Source organism: Microcebus murinus, chromosome 15 (assembly GCF_040939455.1).
Source record: "Microcebus murinus isolate Inina chromosome 15, M.murinus_Inina_mat1.0, whole genome shotgun sequence".
Taxonomy (NCBI): domain Eukaryota; kingdom Metazoa; phylum Chordata; class Mammalia; order Primates; family Cheirogaleidae; genus Microcebus; species Microcebus murinus.
The window spans coordinates 65,235,631-65,252,691 of NC_134118.1; the positions used below are offsets into that span (position 1 = coordinate 65,235,631).

At 35.8% G+C, this 17,061-nt stretch overlaps 1 protein-coding gene across 7 annotated transcripts in view; it reads right to left on the reverse strand.

The window, feature by feature from the left end:
* The window catches only part of TENM3 (teneurin transmembrane protein 3), a 2,406,934-nt gene that overhangs the window by 416,343 nt on the left and 1,973,530 nt on the right, over positions 1 to 17,061 (reverse strand). The window lies entirely within an intron of this gene.

Genomic DNA, 17,061 nt, shown 5'->3' on the forward strand with positions numbered 1-17,061 from the left:
CCTGTATTGATCAGAGTAAATCAATTTTTGCAAATAAAGTGCACTCTAAAAATAAAGAGGGAGTATTACGTATTTAAAAATTAATGATAAAATCAAGTTCCCTGAAAAATAAATGGCTGTGAACTCTGCAGGCCTTTACTAATAAATTGAGCATAATAAAACTCATGACACTGCAATAACTTAAAGCAAAAGTGTTTAAATTAGGTGACACTTTAAAATGACTGCTGTTATTAATGACTTTTCCAATCATGTATTTATTCTTGAAATCTCACATGTGTTTTATGATACCGTGGATGAGAAGAGTGAGAAAAATGTTTGCTCATAGGATGCATATGTGTGGCTCTTCCATTGCTTGTGTTTTGTTGACATGGTAAAGTCTGAGAATTAGGTATCAACCTGAATCAAAACACATAATAGTAAAGAATGATAGTATGCAAAGACTGATTTAAAAGGTACTATCTAATAACCAAACCTTTTAAGAATATTAGGCATTTACATTACTCATATTTTTATTTTCCTACTTCTGTCTCTTAAACCTATGAACATTTTAAAGCTAATAGGCTGATGTGAGAAACATTTATTATATATTTTTTAAAAGAGGACATTATAAATTATTTGTGATAAAATTATAACATGTCAAATCTTGTAGGAAATAAATCAGACATAATGGACAATGTAGTAAATATTTGGTTGTAAAGACATTAGCACCCTCCAGGCCTCAGCACATTTAAACTAGCGTGGTTAATTGCTTTATTGCTGTGGCCATATCAGAAGTTGGAATCGGCTTTATCTCGGTCAGACTTCCAAATGGATTCCGACAATGACACTCATAAATAATGAAAATCAGTTGCTACAATTAGCTGCAAATCAAACTGTGCTTATCAAAGAGATGTGAATAAGTATCTGAACCAAAAAGTATGTCAAAAAAAAAAAAAAAAAAAGAAAGAAGAAAAAAAAGGAAAAAAGGCTTCCCCGTTGAACAGTGAAAAAGCGGGTGAGCTCACTGAGGTAAGACATGGTATTGTCCGTATTTTAAAAGAATTAGTGCAGACTGTACTTGTGCAAGTCAATCTACACAAGGTCAGTGTCGTCATGGACAGTCAATGGAATTGCTGCAGAAGAGCTTCCCCACTGCTATTTACATGTCATGTTTAAAATGGGGGGAGTGCTCTAAAACATTTAAATATTGCCATCAACCATGCCGGTTTTTCAAAATAAGAATGCAAAATAATGTTTAAAGCAGGGAAAAATAAAGGGTAAGATCCTCAGCATCTTTCCTCTATTTTGGAAGGTGCCCACATTAGAGAATAAAAAGAAAAGTTAAAAGATAATAAGAACTCCCTCTCTAATCTCTGAAACTTAACTTGAAACATTTTCCAATATTGACTTTTCACACTACTGCCATCTTGATGCGAAAATCTATGAGGTGAAGGAAAGCAGAAAGCTGCAATCTTTATTTGTTATCCAGGTATGTAAACACAGTTCACTTTGCAACTAAATATACTACACATCAGCCCTCTGAACTGATACGTGTCTCCCAAACTCCATGAACATCTGACCCTCTGAAGTCAATGACTCACAACGATTCAAAAATCTTAAGGACTGTTTCTGAAATGCAAGCTAAAAAGCAAGCACAACAGCAGGAATCCCTGTTAGATCTCCTTACTGAATTAAAAGGTTTGTTTTTGTTTCCCCTAGGAAAGAACATTAAACTTGGCCTCAGATGGACCTTGGTTACAGCCACTCACTAGCTCTGTTCAAATGACTTTGCCTTTTTTTTTTCATCTTTCAGGGCTGTCATGATTTGGTTTTAGAAGACAGTTTATGTAAATGTGACTAGCATAAAGAAGGGCTAAAGGAAAAAATGGCTTAAAGATAAATACCTTGACAAATATAATTAATAATCATAGAAAATGTATCATTTGAGGGTGGGGAGAGAAGCATTTTCAATTTTCAAATCATTTTCGAATAGCCACACCACCACCAAAGTCGACTTTTAGTTAAGCAATTGCCTTCATTCAAAAATCTCTCTACCCCAGACCCGCCTCACTACTTCAAATTCTATTGTCATCAATTCTCCTGGTTGGTTAAGGATTTTTGTTTTTAGGATCCCTTGTTTTAATACAAACACCCCCGGGGGAGATCTAACCTTAAACTGAAATAAATTGGTCTATTAGATTATTTCCCACAATCTAGCAATGTTTAGCAAGATAGGCTATACTTAATGGAAAACATCTGCAGTTCTGACAAGTGCAGGGAAGATGGAGAGGAGAAAATTCCCTAACAAGGAGGGGAAACACTTGGCTGAGGTATGAAGACGTGGGAGGCCTGGGCTGGGCTTGTTGGGAGGAGGACTTTTGGGCAACACAGAGAAGTGGAAAGAGACAGGTAGGACAAGGCATGCCTCTGAGACCAGGCTGCACACTTGACAATCCTTCTTAAAGTTAGCTCTGGCTTTAAGGAACAAACACTTGATTCTTATTTTCCGTGGTTTCTTGATTTTGTAAAAGTCTTCTGTTCTTTGCAATAGTTTGGATAATTTCTTTCTTTCTTTTTTTTTTTTTTTTTGCCTCTTACAGTCTTTATATTAATTTGGTTTAGACAAGACTGGCAAAATAAGTATTTCTCTCCCATGCGTTGAATTTTGGTAACCTTGATCAGCAGTGCTAACAACAGAGGAGTTTCCCATTACAGTGTGAAACATCACCAAAACAATAAATTGTAGCAAGTACAAAGTACACCTGAGGATGGAATTCACTACGATTAAAAGGCAAGGTTAGCTTAGATTCGATCAGGCATTTTTGTTTTATCATACTAACAAATTTGAAAATCTACAAAAGAAAAAGTAAATAAACACAACCCAGGCAGGTTGTATTTAAAAAGTTGCACATTTTAGGCCAGGCATGGTAGCTCAAGTTTCTAATCCTAGCACTCTGGGAGGCCGAGGGGGGAGGATCAATTGAGACCAGGAGTTCCAGACCAGCCTGAGGAAGGGTGAGATCCCGTCTCTACTAAAAATAGAAAATTAGCTAGGCATGATGATAGATGCCTGTAGTCCCAGCTACTGGAGAGGCTGAGGCAGGAGGATCCCTGGAGCCCAGGAGTTAGAGGTTGCAGTGAACTATGATGACGCCACTGCACTCTAGCCGAGGTGCCAGAGCGAGACTATCTCAAAACAAATCGACCAATAAATAAATATATAAACAAACTTTAAAAATTTTAAAAAAAGTTGCATATTTTAAAAAATGAGTTAGGGTGTGTGACAAAATGGGGAGGATGGTATAAGGACAAGTACTTCAAATGAGCTGGGCACATAGAACTGTTATCCCTTTAATAAAAGAAGGGAATTGGAAAAATGGGTTAGCTATTTGGCCTTTTTCTCACAGTGTCTACAACCTAGTCAGAACAGAGAGGGAGTTTTCAAAGCTGCAACCAGAGTGATGATCACCAATGGGCAAGATGTCTACTACCTCTTGTATGAGTTGAAAAGAAAAAGATTCTACATGAGGGAGAAGTCTCAGAGTTCCACAGGGTGACTATAACACCCCGGGGGGAGGGTCTTCTCTCCCCTCTAATGTCTGGATTTCTCTGATGTCTAAATTTGGCTTTCTCTCTCTCTCTCTCTCTGTCTTGCTTGCTTGTTCTTTTTCTTAAATAAATAGCTTTATTGAAATATAACTCACATAGCACACAATGCACCAATTTAAAATGTACAGTTCAATGGTTTTTGTTATATTCACAGAGTTCTGCAATTATGACCACAATCAATTTTAGGATAATTTTATCCTCCCAAAAAGAAACCTCATACCAATTATCAGCTACTGCCCATTTTCCCCTGACCCCCGACCCCCTGCCCCCTCCCAGCCCTAGGCAACCACTAATCTATTTCCGTCTCTATAGATTTCCTATCCTGGACGTTTCAAATACAGGAGATCTTACAATATATGGTCTTTTGTGACTGGCTTCTTTCACTTAGCATAATGTTTTCAAAGTTCATCCATCTCACAGTGTCAGGGTTGATTTTTTCAGAGGATGTTTCCCTGGTTCTTTGGCTCCTGGCTTGGAAGAATCACAAGCCGGGTCGTGAGACTGCGAGATGACAGACACCAGCATGGCCACACAAGCAGCTTTTATTGCAGGCTTTTCAGTATAGACTAGAAAGTGCATTTCCTGAGGGGAAATGGGTCTATCTCTGAGAGTGGAGAAGACCCTGGGGTCTTATCACACTTTTATGTCTATACCTTATCATAGGCTAAATGGTGGGTGGAATATTTATTACTTTGGGAAAAGGGTGGAGAGTTCTTAGAACTAAGGGCCGTCCCCAATGTTATCCTTACAGGGTAACTTCCAGTGGTTGCCATGACAATTATAAACTGTCATGGCTCTGATGGATGTGATTTTTACCATGCTAATATATGTTAACAGGGAAAAGGTCAACTTTGCACATGAGCTCCTAGTTTCTGCACATGCTCTTGGCCAGGAAGGAAAAGGCCCTAACTCTAAGTTCCTGTCGTTGTGGGTTAGGTTCTAAATGTTCATTGCCCTCTTCATTTTTGCCTCCCTAACCTCTTCCTGTGGTCAGTGCTACCAACCTGCACCTGTCCCTAACAGTGGCATGTTTTAGAACTTCATTCCTTTTTATGGCGCGATAATATTCCATTGTCTGGACATGCTATATTATATTTGTCCATTAGTCAGTTAATGGACATTTGAGTTGTTGTCACCTTTCGGCTATTATAAAAATGCTTCTAGGAACATTTGTGTACAAGTTTTTTTGTGTGTACGTATGTTTTCATTTCTTTTAGGTATATACCTAGGGGAGGAATTGCTGGATCCTACATTAGCTCTATGTTTAACCTTTTAAGGAACCACCAGACTCTTTTCCACAGTGGCTGCACTGTTTCATATTCCCACTAGCAGTGGATGAGGGGTTTAATCTCTGCACATCCTCATCAACACATGTTAATTATCTATTGGTTCTCTTTTATACCACACTGCAAGTAAGGCCCAGGGTTTGCAATGAGGGGTTGAAATATAAGTCATTAGGATTGAAATTTAGAGGGCAAACAAGAATCATTATTCTCTTAAAAAGCAGTTGATTCTGTGGGTTGGCTGTGCAAATTCATTATCATTCTATTCCATCATTTTTCTTTGCCTTCTTTTCTACTGCATTTATTGTTTGTAAAATATTTTCCTATTAAAACTAGAAACACTCTTTTGCCCAGAAAGCCTACCTTTGGGACTATATACTATAGAAATAAAATCACCTGATTTTAAATATACAAAATATTAACAAACAAAATGTATACTATAGCACTGTTGCAAAAATGTAAATAACCCTAATGTCTGCCAGAAAGGGAATGGCTGAATATATAATGGCTGATATATAACTGTGTCACTAAAACAAAGAGTGAGTTTGGACCCATGTCTTCGGAACTGGAAGCAAGCCCATTTATATATTTTTTAAGTAAAAAAAAAAAAAGCAAGTTACATAATACTGTCTATAGCATGATCCTTCTTTTGAAAACGAAAGAAGAGAACCAACAAAGTATATAAGCACTTGTGGTTCTGAGTCTGACTAGAGGTGAGGAAGGATATATAATTGCTATAATAGGTCATTCAGAAGGGGTTGTCAATGAAGAAAATTACTAATAGTAATATTCTCTTTTATACTTTTGAATTTTTACTTTTCATGATAATTGTTTTAATAATTTAAAAAGCATAATAAAGAAAAAATTAAAGCCTATCTTCTTCATTTTAGAAAACAAATATATTTTCTTGATTTGCTGTTTAATAGCTTCTATTCAATAATTAGAAATTTAATTTATTACCTTCTCTTAGGGAAGCTGGGTTTTAAAAATCCTTCCTCATTTAGTGTAAAGAAATAAATTTGTGTAAGATACACGGGAGCATTGTTTTTCCTCCATTTCCTTCATCATACAGGAATCATTTTAAAGGAGAATAACCATTCATTTCTCCTACAATAACAACCCCAAAAATTGACTATGGGAAATGGATGGATGAATCAATATAAATTTAATACCCAGAAATAAAACAATCAATAACTGTTTTTAGTTCATTTCCTTGGTGGCTGTGAGCTTGAATGGAATTCTTTATTCTCAGGCATGGAATGGCATTATTCCATGGGTTGAGCACAACACAAACCACTAAACTGGGCAAACACTTCTAATTAGGTGCTTGTGGAATCAGTGGTACCACCACCTTATCCAGAGTTCCCTTTTGTGATGTCTTTGCAAATGGTAAGACCACACAGCACTAGACATATATGTAACTTTATCTCCAAGTGGATATTTTATGGGACACTCCAAACTCTTTAACCTTCTTCTGTTAAATTTGTCACCATTTGAACAGAATACCCCTCCTTGAACATGCAATAGAAATATAGAAATTTCAGTGTGTGTATAAATCTTTCCTTATAAGACCATCCAAAAACTACATTTTAAAAAACTAACTTAAAAGTCCCACTAAATACCTTAACTTCCATGCCCCATTTTATTCTTCAACTACATGCAAATATCTTCAACTACTTGCTCAATTGACTCATTAATATGTTGTTAACATCCATAACCACATACTGACAACCTCAGATTTCCAGAGGATGTTGAAAATGACCACTGTGTACCATACTTATAATCCAATTTATTACTCAAAACACTAGTCTAATGGAAGCCATGGCAGGCTGTCCCCTGGGCAATTGTCTCCAAACCAGCTTTCAGTGGAAATTTGGGGCTTGGCACCAAGGTGAACTTGATGAGGTGGGTGAGAAGGGAAAACCCCAGGTATATCTGTGAGCCTAGAAAGTAGGATTCGCATGAATGGCCCTGGAGAAGATGCCTTTTCTTTAAGATTTGTGGGGCCTCCGGGGGTGCACATAGGAATATTGAATGGAAGGTTTGGTGGCCCAAGTGAGAAAAATTAGGTTGTGAGTCTGCTGACTAGTAAAAAACAAGCATCTCTTAAGCCTGTATCATGAAAGCCCAACTATAAAAAAAGTATAGGCTCAACTATAAAAAAGTGGTATTTGCAACCATTTGTAATTAGAGAAATAACTTTAAAATGGTATTTTATCAAAAATATCCTGAAAATAAATTTGCTTATTTTCACTTAGTAATTATTGTTTCAGAACAATCCAAATCCAGTGATGAAAATATGCCTGCAATATCTATCTGCTGCTATCTGATAGTGGAACTGCAGTAGGTACTGGTATAAGTATGCATATGGTTTGGCAGAAAGCAGCAGGTGTTTAATAATTGTGACTGAAGCGGCACCGCAGTGATTCACAATGTGGATCCAAAATTGGCAACATGGCAAGGAACCAGATACAATTTTAGCAGTAAGCTGGGGGCTCAAGACATCAGACCAATAAAGGGCGAGGCAGGGGGAAAGGATTACTCCCACTGTGTCCTGAGGAGGGCTGTAAGCTACATCTATCTGCTCACACCTTCTGGAAGGTAATCTACAAAGCAGGTTGGCCGCCAAGCCCGAAAGAAGCACTTGCCTACTTAACAGCCAAAATTAGTTAACAATCAGTTAGGCAGGGGAGCTAAAAGAGGGAGCTAAGAGGAAAACCATTAACATGAAACAATGATAAACTGGAGCTATTTAACTTGTGTCTTTAAGTACAGAAATTTAAGGTTGAGTAAACATGACCGTCTAAATCCTTTAATCCTGAGGCTGACATTTATAGTGACTGAGAAGGATTAATCATTTTGATCTCTAAATGAATCATTTTAAGCAGTTAATATTTAAAAGTAATAAACTTTGGAGTTGCAGTAATTAGCCCAGTGGATCTGATTAATGTTTCAGGTTTTTGTCTCTTTTTATAAAACCGGATTCTCACAAAAATAAGTTTTCTCAGCACCAGTATTTCAGAAAACATGAAAAAGGGTTGCAGATTCCTTTCGTTTTTGTCTGATGACAGAGGTGAGGGGGAACACAAGGGAAATGAAAAGTTTGGGGTCTAACAAGAAATTCATAGCAGCATTAAGTGCTGAATGGTAGGACCATATGGTCATATTTCTTTTGAAGTCTAGGATCAGTTCCCATTATTCACTATAATGGCATCCAAGACTAAACTAAATCTCAGTCTTTAAAATTAAAAGCATTTTCCTCTTGGCTTTCAAAGCTTCCTCCTTCACAATTTCCAACATGTCTGAATGTTTAATATATTTTCATAATGCAAAAACCACAAATAAATAAAATTAAAATAAAAATAAGAAAAATGATTTATTCCATTTCACTTCCAAAGCAGGATAAAATGGTGCATAGATGGATAATTAGTATCTTAATCAAAAGAGTTATTAATACTATTTTTACATCTGCCCAATGCTATTCGTGACATTTTAAAATTATATGAACCTTCATGTTCTACATTTAAGAAATATGAATTCAATTCATTTGACCTATTTTGAGCAAACAAGGCATAGAATCATTTAAAATCTACTTATCATTTTCATAATATTCTAGTAATAAAACTGTCCCCCTGAAAGTAACATATATCTAAGAGCTTAAAACAAGCCTTTTTCTACTTGGAAATTGATGAAAACATTTGAAAGGCCTGGTCCCAACTATATGCCACCAACTCTTCATTCTCTCAGCACAATCCTGGATACTGTTGCATATGCCATTATCTTAATGGGAGAAATGTCTTTATCCAGCAAAACATTATAGTGCAACCACAGCAGAGGCTGTTTTTAAGATAAGACAGTGGTTCTGGTTCAGTAGGGACAGTGTGACTCTGCTCCAGCACCAAATGCCTCTCATCCAGGCTGAAGTTGAATGTGAGAAAAAATACAAACCCACAATTTTCCATAGTCAACTACAGTTGTTTGCACATGCCTAGTTTGTTTTTGTTTTATTTATTACTATTTAGGGTAAATTTTGCATGCAATGAAATATATAGATCGAAAGTAGATGTTTCCATGAGTTTTAACAAACGTACCCACCATGAAACCAAACAAGATATGACACATCTCCTCGTACCCACAAAGTTCTCTCATGCCAAGGCAATCCTTACCCCTGCAGGCAACCATTGTTCTGATTTCTTTTATGGTAGATTAGTTTTGTCTGTTCTTGAACTTCATATATATGGAGTCATTCAGTATGTACTCTGGATCTTTTTGCTTGACAGAATGTTTCTGAGATTCTTTCATGCCTTTACATGTATCAGTAGTTCATTCTGTTGTCTTGCCAACTTGTATTCTATTGTATGAATATACTAAAATTTGTTAAATCTATTCCCTTGGTGATTCCAGTTTAGGCCTATTATGAATAAAGCTGCTATGAACATAAGTTTTTATTTGTTTTGAGTAAATCCTTGGAGATGAATTGCTGGGTTAAGGAGATGTTATTTTTTTCTTAACTTTATATTAGAAAATGCCAGTTTCCAAAGCTATTGTGCCATTTTACCTTTTACATTCCCACTAGAGTCCCAGTTGTTTCACATCCTCACCAGTATTTAGGCTGTGAATCTTTTTAATTTTAGCTGTTCTAGTGGGTGAGTGGTCATATCTTATTGTGGTTTTAATTTTCATCTCCCTAATGGCTAATCATGTTGAGAACTTTTTCTCATGCTTATTAGGCATTTGTGTATCTTTTCTGTGACGTTCTGTTAGAAGTTTTTTGCCCATTTTTAAATTTGTTTATTTATCTTTTTTGTTATTTATTTGTAGACCCTCTTTATATAGTCTAGATATAAATCCCCTGTCATAGATAGATAAATGTCTATCTATTAGATAAAAGTCTCCCAGACTGTGGCTTGCCCTTTCCTTTTCTTAAAGGTATTGTCTGATAAACAGTACTTTTTAACTTGAAGTCTCATTTATCAATCTTTCTTTCTCTTTCTTTCTTTCTTTCTTTCTTTCTTTCTTTCTTTCTTTCTTTCTTTCTTTCTTTCTTTCTTTCTTTCTTTCTTTCTCTCTCTCTCTCTCTCTCTCTCTCTGTCTCTGTCTTTCTTTCTTCCTCGTTAAGAGACAGGGTCTTGCTGTGTTGCCCTGGCTGGAGTGCAGTGACACAATCATAGCTCTCTGCAACTTTGAACTCCAGGCCTCAAACAATCCTCCCACCTTGGTCTCCCACAGTGCTGGGATTACAAGAGTGAGCCACTGAGCCTAGCCCAATTTTTTCTTTTACATTTATTCTTTCTAAGATATCTTTGCTTACCTCAAGTTTGTGAGGATATTCAAGAATGTGTTTAGTTTTTTACTGTGGTTTTCTAGTGGAAATTAGAAAGATGAAAGAGTATAAAAATGACTGGAATTTAACTCTGGTTATTCCTGGCCCTGGAAATCACTAGCTATTGACTAAGTGAACATTTTAATAAGTCTGGGTCTCAGTATTCCTCATATATAAAATGGACTTAAAGTATCTCAAATATCTCCCAACCATAGAAATTTATGCAGAGGCAGAAAGACGGCAGCACATGGCATGTGAAACAAAGCTGAGAACAATAGCATCAAGGGTCCCAGGAGGAAGACATGGAAGACAAAAGACCTTGGGTAAAAGCATGCATCACAAGGGTTAAAATTTCGTTTAACACCAGGGACTTCTGCTTTCTATTTCCTAAAATAAATCAAAAGCATGATGCTATGTTCTGACCTGGCTCCTCCCTTAATCATCTTGTCTGGGGGTTCATGCTGAATGGAAAACCAAGCATCAGGACAGCGCAAACATTGGCAAGCTACATCTGGCATTCTAGAAAGATGCTTTTCTTTTGCAGCCCCCAACACGTAGAACCAACCTGCTGACGTTCTGAAGCAGGAATTATTCTTTGCTTTTGACTTTTGGTGATTTAAAGTCGGAAGGTTTTCTTTAGCCCCACTCTCCAAATGCAGTCTCTGTTAATATTTTGCAGTTTCTTCTTTTCTTTCTTTCAGTTTTTTTTTTTGGGGGGGGGTAATTCTATGGATACATTTTGTTTATTTCACATACTTTTATAAGAGTTTTTGAGTAGAGTTTTGAGTAAAGCTATTCATAAATTGGGTGGTTTGGTTGTCTTGCTTCTTCCTCAACCAAAACTTCGCAACGGTACACCATGTCTTCACTTTAGGAATGCACTGTGTTTAGAAGTTGATAAGGAGCGGTGTATGTTTTCCCAGGAAAACAACTTGTGGATGCCAGGATGGAACACAGAGGTCTATTTGGTTATCTGTATTGAAATGAAGAACTGGATGAACACTATGCTAGAGCATGGCTTGCACATACAAGACTGTCTCCAAAAAAATGCACTCAGAATTCCAACCAGCAAGACCTCTCCTACAGCCGCCTCTCTCACTGATTTCTGGCTCACCCAGCTGGGAGGGACTTCCTGAGCAAATCACTGGTGCTCACCTAGATAGATACATGAATGCTCAGTGAGGCTACCAGGCTAGGAGTTGCACAGTGGGGACGTAGAATTGGGGCTTTGCTACCGCCTTTCCCATACCATACTAATAGGACAACAGATTCACCTTTTCATATGTTTACCGACCATCTGAATATCTCTTCTGTGAACGGTCTAGGCATGCCAGCTTCCCATTGGGTTGTCTATCTTTCTATCTTCAATTTGTAAAGGTCACTCAGAATATTATAGATATAAACCTTATATATGTCACATGGATTAAAAATGTATGTTCCTACATAATGGTTTTGTTTCTAGGCATTTTGATTTACATGTAAGAGGTTTTAAATATTAAAAAAAAATAGTCATTGAAGCCTATCTTTTTCTTCTGGGTTTTCTGTTTTCATTAGAATGGTCTTCTCCACTCTTGAGGTGCACGTGGAGTCCCTGGGACTGGCCATGTGGACTAACAACCACTTTCTCCTTGCCACTTCTGCTGTAAGGACTGGAAAGCAAAAATAGCAAGTCTTTCCTCTCCTAGCGCAGCTAAGTATGGTCATGTATCACAGCTCTGAAAAAAGAGAAGTAGAAAAAATTCTCAGGGAATAAAATGAACTAGTCCAATTCAGAGTCCTTCTCAGCCTCGCGTTCATCCCTATTCCAGCAGGAGTGTGAATGCACAGCAGCCACCTGCGGGCCCATGGGACAAGAGGCACGTGGTAGAGCAAAAAAAGGTAGAAGGAACCTGGGTCCCCGATGGCATTGTTGAGCTTGGCTAGACAATCTATATCTGCACCTCTGGTTTTGTAAGAAAATAATTCTCTTAGGTGTTTAAGCCACTGATTTTGGAGCTTTCTGCGACTCATGGCTCAAGTCTTTCCTATCTAATTCAGTCTCCCAAATTAACTTCTAGAATTCTTACTGCTTTATTTTTTATATTTGTCTTTAATCCATCTTCATTTATTTTTGAATATGCTGAGAGATATGGGTCCAATTTTATGTTCTTCCAGATGGATAACCAGTTGTGCCAGCACCATTTATCAAATTCCACTGAATAGAAAAACCATTTTTTGGTTTTATATTAAATTTCCCTATATACTAGGATCTATTTCTGAAGTTTCAGTCTATTCCACTGATCCGCTTATCTTTATTTACACCAATATCATATAGATGTGATTACAGCAGCTTCATGGTATTTTAGAAAATATATATTAAGGCCATTTTACCCTCACTATGAGACTTTTAAATATTTTTTTTTTTGGCTATTTTCAGAGGTTTTTTCTTACACATAAATTTTAAGATCCCTTATTTAAATTAAAATTAACCCTAACCCATTGGAATTTGATTTGATAGCCTTGACTTCTACGCATTCATTTTGGGAGAACTGATATTCTTATGGTATCAGTCTTCCCATTCAAAAACATGGACTGTGTTTCTATTTATTCAGACTTTGCTTTATGTTTTCAATAATATTTTATAGGTCCCTTCCTATTAGGTGCCATACCATGCTTGCAAAACTTATTCCAAAGAATTTTATAGTGTTTGTTGCCTTTGTGATGGGATATTTTTTTTCAGACTTCCAATTTTAGTCAGTTTTGCTTAATAATTATAATTGCTTAATAGTACATAATATTTATTGATATGTTATTATTCTAAGCATTTTAAATATATTAACTCATTTTATTCTCAAAATGCTATAGCACAACCTACATATATGAAAATTAGGGCACAGAGAAATGTAAATTATTTGTGTAAGCAAGTTACTGGGCCAAGATTAGGTAACCTGTTAGTTAGCTAATGAGTGGCAGAGGTAGGATTCAAACAGATCATCTAGATCCAAAACCTACACTCTCAACTATTATGCTGTGTATATTTATATTGTATTCATCTAAGTATCAAATTCATTTCAAATTCTATTTTTGATATTTCTAGAGACACATGATTTTTGCATGTGTACAATCATATATTTAACAAAAGTGCTGATTTTAAGTTTTCATATCAATGGTTTAATTTTCCTTTCTTATTACAATTGCCAAAACATCTAAAACAATTTTAAATAGTAATTGTAAGAATAGGCGAACCTTTCTTATGTTCCGGATTTTAACTGAAATGTCCTAAGATCTCACCTTTTAGAATGGTGTTTAATTTTTTTGAATGATCATCTTAAATATGACTATCATAATTAAGTGTTTTTTCTTCTTGTTTTACCTAGTGATTTTTATTTGAATAAGGAGTGGTTTCTGAAATTTATCCAAAACATTTTAATCCTCTACAGATAAGATCGTGGCTTTCTGCATTGATTTTTAATCTAATTATGTTAATAGATTTCCAAACATTGAAAAATACTTGCGTTATCAACAAGAATTAGTAACCACTTGGTTATTAATTTGGTCCAACATATTATTCTTTTTATACATTGCTGGATTCTTAAATGAAAATAGTTTTTTATAACTTTACATACATATTTGAGAAGCAATTTTGCTCTAAACAGCTTCTTTTTGGTACTATTTTAATCAAATTTTGTTATTAAAGTTATGTCAACTTCCAACTTCACAATATAAACTTTTATGCCATCTTTTTGGGGGGTGGGTATTCATGGTGTTAAATAGCTTTTTAAATGTTGGATTTAGTTGTACTTTGAAGGTTATGTAAAATTTACCTAGGACTCTGTCTGGCCTTTTTAAGTAGTCCCTCTTTTAATCACCTTTCTAATCTCTTCTGAGATAATTGGTTTTGACAATTTTTCTCCATGTTCTGAAATCATCTGGGGTTAATCATATTTTCTGAGAAATAATAAATCCTCTAGATTTTTCAAAGTTATTGCTTAGAATAGCCCCTTTTAGTTGTTACAATCTTGTTGATATCTCTCCTTATTTTTGTTCTCATTATTCCTTAATCAGGATCATGAAGGGCTTTCTATTTTATTAGTCTTTTTAAAGAATTAGCTTTTTTGTTTGTTTTTAATTTCAGTTTTCCTACTTCAAGTTATTTTCCAGAAATGAACAAAATATCTGTATCGTAAAAGATGCATAGTAAATTCATTTTTTGGTTGGTCTTTATTATTTGAATATATTCCTTAACAGTATATTTTTCCTACAATTATGGCTTTCACTATCTCCCATAAATTTTGGAAGCAGAACTTTCTTTTCATTGCTTTTTACTGCTTCTTATCATAGTCAAGAGACATCATAATCCATGGGGGAAAAGTGATTTTGTTTGTTTATCTCTTTGTTGTTTATTTTTAATTTTACTAAATTTTTATGATCAAATGTTTTGGCTTACAAAATCTCTGCTTTTCTGAATTTTTTATGTTTCTTTTTGTGGCCAAATATATAATTGGTTTCTGCAACTATTCCACAGAAATATAAAAAATTGTATCACTTTCATCTGACAGTTATAAATTTCTGCATATACATCTTAGATAAATTTTTTGATTAATATTATGCAATTGCTGTCTTATTTTTTGTCTTTTATATCTTCCTGATTTTGAAGGAAGTGAATCAAAATATCCCACCATAAATGTTTTAACAACCTTTTTCCCCTGAATTTTTGCTTCATAAATTTAGCCACTTTATGGTTTAATATATGCATTTTAAGAGTGTTCACCCTTCTGTACAGTTTGTCTTTTATTATTTACTTAATGGTCCTCATCATCCTGTTTAGAATTTTTAAACATAAAGCCCAACTTTACTAATATTAATACTGCTACTCCTGCTTTCATTTTGTTTGTCTGCCTGATTTCTCTTTATTGTCAACCATTTTTTACCAATTTAAGTGTATGTCTTAGAAATGCCAATAATTTCTATGAACCAGTTGAGTAGTTTATGTCAAAATTCAGTACATTTACATTTCAGGTGATATGTCATATAGCAGATTTTAATCCTTCTTGTTTTATGATTATTCATGATTTTACCTCTTTCTTCTTTTTCCTGGGAGCTGTTTTTGCTAAATTAGCCAGCCTGCTATTCATTCCCTGTTCCCCCCTGCTAATTAGGTAGGTCTATTGTGCTTTCTTCATTCTACTAATGACTACCTTCCCTTTCCATACATTCATATTCAAATACATGTTTTTCATTGTTAAGTGAATGCAAGATAGCAATTATTTCCTTCCAATAAGGCTCTATTTCATAACTGCTTCCCCCTCTCTCCCTCTTCAGATGAGATGAGATTTTGGAACACTTTTACTCTTCCTACCACTTTCCTCCAACTACTGGAACTTACTATAACACAGGTAAATGCTCTTGGTTCCAGCCTTTTGTTTAGGTTTCTCTTGTAGTGCTTCTTACACATGTTCAGTTGCTCTGTAACCCTCATCTGAGATTTAACTACATATACCACAAAGTTGATTTCTCATCACCGTTTCCTATTCCTAGGTCACGAGGCTTGATTCAGTTGGTATTCATTCTTGAGTACTTCCTTAGATGGTGTATGTTGTTGGTGCTGTCTCCGAATCTTTGCATTCCCTACATATCTTTCATCCACTCTGAGAGACAGTGATATTGATGGGGTTCAGGACATGCTACCCCCAAGTAAGACACCTTGCCATTCGAGAAAACAACAGAAGCGGGAAGGGCCACTCTCACCTTCCCCTGGCTCTTCTCCCCTGAAGCAAATCATAATATCCGCATTCAAGAGGTACCCTCTCCCCACTGGGAGGAAGGAACATCCTTACCTCTGGAGACACAGGGACATAGAGAAGAATCGGAACAAACAGGCCTTGCTAAGTTCTCCCCAGTTTATTACCATCAGATTATGTCTCCTTGGTCCAATCATACTTCTCTACAACTATCCACCTCTTCATCCAACCTAAGCATAAAAATACATGTTTACCTATTTCTTAGGGTACTCATTTCCTTATGAAGGCTCCTATGTCACATAAAACTTACATTCAATAAATGTGTATGCTTTCTCCTGCTGGCCTGTCTTTTGTTACAGGGACCTTAGTCATGAACCTAGCAATGGGTGAGAAAAGACGTCTTTCCTCCTCTACAATATCTTCTTTCCACGTGGAACCCCTGAGTTATAGTTTTTTTTTCTCTCAGTAGATATTATTACCCTGTCTTCTTGCTTCTATTGTTGCCAATGAGAAATTCATTACTCTTATTTTTTTTCCTTTGCAATTAACAAAAAAGGTAACTCGTCTTTTCTCGCTAGAAATCTTGTAAAATATTTTTATTCCTTGTGCCTGAGTTTGTGTGTGCACATTTGTGTTTTCTTCTGAATTTTACCTGGAATTTTGTTTCCTGTTTTGAGTTATATGTTCTGCCTGGTCTTCAAAACCATTAAACTCTTTTCTTTAACCAAGCTATTGTCTTTTTTATTTTGTAAATTGTGGCCTTTTTTTCTCTAGCATTTGGTTGTCATTGTTGGTTTGTTGTTGGTATTTTTATTATTATTGTTCTTAGATTTCTGTAATGGCTTTTATTATAATTTTATATTTTGGTTACTTTTGTTCAAATTGTCTTCTCTTGTATCCATTGCTCACAGCCATTTTATATTTAAGAGCTTCCTAATCTATTTGTTCTGCCTGCTATCTTACTTCCTGCATTCTGAGTGCCATAGAACATGCTGTTTTCCTGGGGAGTCTTAAGAAATAGCGGGGAGTCCTCTTAGACTCTAGGGACAAGCATTTCTAATCTCTGGTCTCCTTAGCTGGCACTCTCACAATATCAGAGTGGAGAAATGCATCTGTTTAGGTTCCTCAAGCTTCTGAGGGGCCAAAG